This window comes from Bidens hawaiensis, unplaced genomic scaffold, assembly GCF_021521415.1.
Source record: "Bidens hawaiensis isolate Kalapana, Puna unplaced genomic scaffold, B.hawaiensis_p1.1 tig00026179_1, whole genome shotgun sequence".
Classification (NCBI taxonomy): domain Eukaryota; kingdom Viridiplantae; phylum Streptophyta; class Magnoliopsida; order Asterales; family Asteraceae; genus Bidens; species Bidens hawaiensis.
Genome location: NW_027494206.1, coordinates 210,888 through 216,887, shown reverse-complemented (window position 1 = coordinate 216,887; position 6,000 = coordinate 210,888). Strand labels below are relative to the sequence as shown.

Here is a 6,000-nt window from a genome sequence, read left to right as displayed (position 1 = left end):
AACGAGAGAAATGGATTTATTTTTCAAAGTCTAGTTAGAATTAAAAATTTTCAAAGATATATAGAGTTATGGTAGTGAAGCATCTAGAAGCAACAGGTATAGGTGAACCAAACCACCACCTTCTAGTCAATTTCCCTCGTAATTGATTAGGTGAGCAATCCCAAACTTATTATTATTAACATAATATAAATATGTTCCAGAAGAATGTTATTCGTCCGTCAAATCAAATAAGTTGACCTGTCACGCAACCAAAGTTGAAATTCAACATCATAAATTCATATATAAACAGGCATTCTGTGACATAATAATATTATTGATCAAAATGGATGGTAATTACAGAAGGAACTACGTGTGGGCGGATGAGTCTGATGCGAAGCAGGTGCACGTGTATCCAGCACAGGTCAACCGAAGCAAGTTTCAAGATGGGTTGGACAAGACGAAAGCAGTGGCTGCAACTGGTTTCAGAAAGGTCAAACAGGGGTCAACGGCAGGATTCAACTGGATCAAAAACAAGTACCAGAAAACTGCCCACAAACAATCTTTTTATTGATACGATGAGTGAATCTGTGTTTTCTGATTTTGATATTTTGTATAAATCTATGTAGTTTGGAATCTGGAAATATGTTATTTGTTGATATTATGTTTTTTAAATCTTCTTGTTCTCATGCTTTACATATTAACTTAAAGTCGTAGAAAATAATAACGTTCATGGGGGTGTAGCTCATATGGTAGAGCGCTCGCTTCGCATGCGAGAGGCACGGGATTCGATTCCCCGCACCTCCATTTATTATTATATACTTCTTTGTTTTTTACGTTGGGGCTTCTGTGTGGGCTTTTCTGCTACAGAGAGGGATTTTCTTACGGCCCAATGTGCTTAACCAGCATTCTAGCAACTAGGGGTGAGCACGGTTCGATTCGGTTATTAGGTGAAACCTAAATTTAAACCTAAGCTATCGGTTATTTTAGAATACCAACCAATCGGTTTTTGGTTATTTCGGTTTCGGTTTAGGTTATTTTCGGTTTTTTTATTGTGAGTAGACATTACAAAAAAAAAATCAAAAAAAAAATAGAGTACCTCATACATATTGAATTTAAAATATAAAAATAAGCACGTCTTATGTGGAACCAAACAAATACAAAGTTGTTTGAGTAGCATATTTTTAAATTCAACAACGTTATTAATAAAAACACTAAAGGTTTCCCGAATCTTTATTCATTGTCTTATTCATCTTCAAAGTTTAGACCCAATATTTGATCATCTTTATAAACTTCATCACAATCAATGGTAGATTCTTTTGGTGTTTTGTTTATAGTCATAACATCTTTAAAAAAAATACGTAGAAAATATAGGTTCGATTAATCGGTTCGGTTCGGTTTTTTTCGATTTTTTTAAAATAGATAACCTAACCTAAACCCAAAAATCGGTTTTTCGAAAAACTAAAAAATTAACCATCGGTTAATGCTTCGGTTCGGTTTTTTTCGATTCGGTTTTTTCGGTTTCGGTTCGGTTAATTCGGTTTTATGCTCACCCCTACTAGCAACACCTTTCCTGCTTCTATATTTTTAAAGTTTATATTTGTTTTGTTAGTTCTCGTGTATATGTTGAATTGGCTAGAATACAAGTAGATTTATAAACGCGTGTGGCATTCCTAGCGTTCTCAATTAAGGATGAGACGAGCTTATGAAAAAATAGGTATTAAAATAATCAGTATGATACCAGTACTCATTTATAAAAAAGAATTGTACTTTATGGTATTACTACCGTACTTGTAGCCTGAAAAGTGAAAATGCCGAGACGATGGCGGAGGTTAGAAAAACATCCAAAACCATTGTAGTAGTGGATACGTTTAATGATCAAATGAATCACTTCTTTTTACAACAAAGACATGGCAATACTTTTCATGAATACAATGCATATGGACCCGTAAAAATAGTAATTTAGGAGGTGCCATTTATTTAAAATTTTAGCTAGATATAAAAATGTGTAGTCATGTATTGTTTAATTTACGTGATGTTCTTCATGTAAAAAAAATATTTGAATTTATGTAAGGTTTAATTTTTAAAATTATAAATTTAGTATTATTATATTTTAACTAATAAAATGTTTAACAAAAAAATTACATTATAAAATAGTTAATGAAAAAAAAGTAAATAAAATAGTAATTATAATGAATAGTATTTTTGAAAGTTAAGTGAAGATGTCACGTGACAAGTGCATGTGTATAGTTTTTAATATTGTGGTTGGTCCATGGTCTATTAGATATTAAGAATTGTCCGATTGTTTCAAACCCAACCAATGCTATTAAATGATTTATCAATAAACTATTTGAATTAGTAATTTAATAGTCTATTTTAATCCTATAGTTTACGTGTACGCTTCATCACCCATCCAACCATAAGTATAATTTCGTTAGGCAGTAAATTAATTCACAGTAAATATGCGGGGCTTTTTAACGTTTGTAAGCAAAGATATTAGAACTAGAACATTGTGTTGATGTAACTTTTGTTAAATTTGAATCAAGCCCGTAATTTGATTTTACCATCTGAAACATTCGTGTAAATAATGTTAAATTAATATTACTCCTTCCGTCACTTTGAAAGTGACCACATTTCTTTTTTAGTTTGTCCCATTACAAATGTCTACTTTCAAACTTTATTAATTAATTTTCAAACTTACCCTTAAAATTGCAAGCATTCAAACTTTCTTAAATTTTGTCTTTTTGTATGTGTCAAGGGCATTATAGTTATTTGTTAAGAAAAAAGTACAATCATTAAAACTTTTTTAAACTTTGTGTTTTTCAAATCATGATACTTGTAAAGGGACGGATGGACTATTAATTTTACACTTTTACCTATTGTTTAATTGTGAGGTTCTCTTGACGTCAATAACAAAAACGTTTGAATCATATTCATAATGGTTTAGAATAGTGAATATGAAGTATACGGGTGTTGCAAAAATCCTAACCGGGCGCCGATTAATCGCTAGTCCCCACCACTCTTATTAATTTTGGCCTAATCGGCCAGTTAATCGATCAATGGTCAAATGCGGCAAAAATCAGGATTAATTAGACTTAATCGGCCTTATCCGAGAAGGTTATGGCCAAACTTGGAGGTTGCCGGCAAGATTTCGGTCGAATCAACGGTTTCCAGCCAATATGTTTGTGTATGCATAAAACTGAAAATTATATATAAAAATGAGTGGGTGGATATATAAAAATGAAAGGTATACATTTAAGTTCGATGTGATTAATTTTGAATAATCGCTAGTCCCAACCTCATTACCCGACTAACGATTTTTAAAACACTATATATACCAAATAGCGTTAAGATCAATAAAAAAGAAAAAAAAAAAAGAAGTTTTAACTCAAGTTACCATCATTCCCAAGATATGTAGTTTTTTTTTATAAGAATTCACTCATTCAGTACACCGAAGGCAATATAAAAATGGTTAAAAGTGTGGTGTCGGTTATCTTGGGTATTAATAGACGACGACGATGTAGTGCTGACTCATTGGATTGGTCAGCTTCTACTTGGACTTCAAGGTCTTATTATTAGTCTTAGCTTAGCTTAGCTTAGCTTAGCTAATCACATTTCAACACACCGTTCCAGATCTCATTAATAATTAATCAAATTCTAATTAATCCATAACAACTGCGCGCCAATTGAATTGAGATCGACTTTGGGGATGACGAGCACAGATGAGAAGGCTGTAGCTGTGATCATGGTCGGTGGTCCCACAAAAGGTGTTGTTAATCTTACTTCTTCTTCAAGCGACTTCAATTGTTACTATAAGTTCATCATCATTATCTAATATAGAGTTTGTTTCTGTTTTTGGATTCAATGTTGTTGTTATAGCAAGCACACTCTACCATCTTTTTTTTTTATTACAAATCTAATCTAAATCTAAGAACAAGTGAGAAAGTTGTGAATATAATTTATAATTTGCTTACTAGTGGCAAATCCAGGAATTTTAGTTACCCGGGGCAAAAATCGGGTATGATCATAAATGGGTCGGGTAAATAGAAAATGATGATAAAGTAACATGAACCGATTTAATATACTTCAAACAATGTATTTCAATAAATAAAATCTTTTCTACTGCACATGTGAAGAAACACTAAGTGAACCCTGGACAGATTATAGATAATCTGGGGGTTAAGTAATGTTTCCCACGGGGATGAGGTCCAGCAGAGAAGGTTCTTCTGGAGACCTGCAAAACAGACACCGTAAGCTCGTCACTGAGAAGGGGGGGGGGGGTTCCTCCTTGTGACCACCCTCCGGCGTGAGAATCAGACTAGATTGCTCTGAATATAAGTGTATATTAAGAGATTGCTAGATAAGATTGAGATATCAGATGATCTTACCATTCCAAGGTGTTGGAGTATTTATAGCCGAAGGTAGGTTTCCTAGAAGGTACTGCCGGCTGAATAGTATTCCTGTTCCACCAACAGTGGACTATGCACAGGCCATGCTGGTTGGTGGGTAGGCTACGGCCAACAGTAAAGGTCGGCTGTATACTGTTCCTTTACTGCCGGCTACGCACTGTTCCACCAACTGTAGCCTGCGCATGTCCCCACGTAAGGGTTGGTGAGTAGGCAGCGGCTAATAGTGACAAACAGTACTAGAGGGTGCTCCTCCTCGTATTGTTGTCGGTGAGCTGTCACCCTGTGATTGGTTCATGGGCTGCTCTGGTCAATTTGTCTGTTCCGCCCATACCTTAGTAGGTATAGTACGAAAGACCTTCCAGAAGCATACGGACTGGCTCATTTGGGCGGGAGTATTCCCGCCTTGCTCATTCCTTCATGTGACTACTGAAGTAGCTAATGCCTTGTGCGTGTAGCCTTGCTGTTAGTGCGGGTAGCCTTCCCTGATGGCTTGTATCCGCAGCTGCGGGAACAGGCGGGGTACTTCACCATTGGGAGGCTTTCCCTGCGGGTACAGCTGGCGTACTGCGCGTAAGGTTCTTTGAGCATGGTGGGTCCTGCTGGAGCAGTTGGTCATTGCGCAGACGTCCCTGTTCAAGGTGAGTCTTGCGGGTCCAACTGGGCTCTGCTGGGACCTACCTCTTCAAGTCCCCCCAGTCCAATGTTCTTCTCATGAATTATTAATAAGTGAGGTGAACTTTTGGACTTAGCTAGGGGTTTTGAAAAGGGTTTAGTTTTTAGGTTTTCCGTGGTGATTCTTCCCGCGGTTTTCCTGATGTCACGCAGAAATTCCCGACTTTTCTGCTTGATCTTTGGGTATGAAGCGGGTATGTTTGTAACCTCCTCGCACGTCAGGAGCGTTGAGTCCCATTTGTGTGGATTCTCCATGGGGTCTTGGTAGTTTTCAACATAGTGATCAATTATGCTAAAACCACCAATTCCATCTAGGAGTTTCAAACAATATAGTTCTCGACGTTCCCGTCATGCGGGGATGTTATTCCCGTTTCCGCAAGCATGGCCCAGAAGATCCTTCTTGGTTTGAATTCCCTGCAGAGTGCTAAGTATGTGAAGGGTTTTGCCTTGACACTGTACCCGCACTTGTCTTACGGTTACTTTATTTCCAAGGTATTCCTGGCGTCAATTCCCTACGGGTGCTAAGTATGTGAAGGGTTTTGCCTTTACACAGTACCCGCACCCGTCTTATAGTTGGTTGCCGAGGTATACTTGGCTTCAATTCCCTGCGGGTGCTAGGTATGTGAAGGTTTTTGCCTTTACACTGTACCCGCATCCGTCTTACGGTTACTTGTTTGCCAAGGTAAGGGGTATTTTCCCGCTTACTTTTGAATCTTTTTGAATTTTGAATTTTGACATTCGAAGAGTTGGTGGAAGGATAAGAACAGTCCAAACATCTGAAACGTCGTGCGACGGTTTCTTCTGACTGTGTCAGGACGTGCAGGAAGTTATGGTGACGTGACAGTACATGGTCATTCCAGACGGTTTTTCAGGCGCGTGGGCGCGATTTTTCGGGCGCGTGGCCGCTAAATTAATGGTATGCGTCCTGTCAACAGCTGTTGCC

The 6,000-nt window shown here is 37.4% G+C and overlaps 1 non-coding gene across 1 annotated transcript; it reads left to right on the top strand.

Moving 5' to 3' along the window:
* Window positions 1–710: 710 nt before the first annotated feature.
* Window positions 711–783, top strand: TRNAA-CGC (transfer RNA alanine (anticodon CGC)). The gene has a single exon. It is a non-coding gene; the product is annotated as a tRNA-Ala (tRNA).
* The last annotated feature ends 5,217 nt before the right edge of the window (window positions 784–6,000 follow it).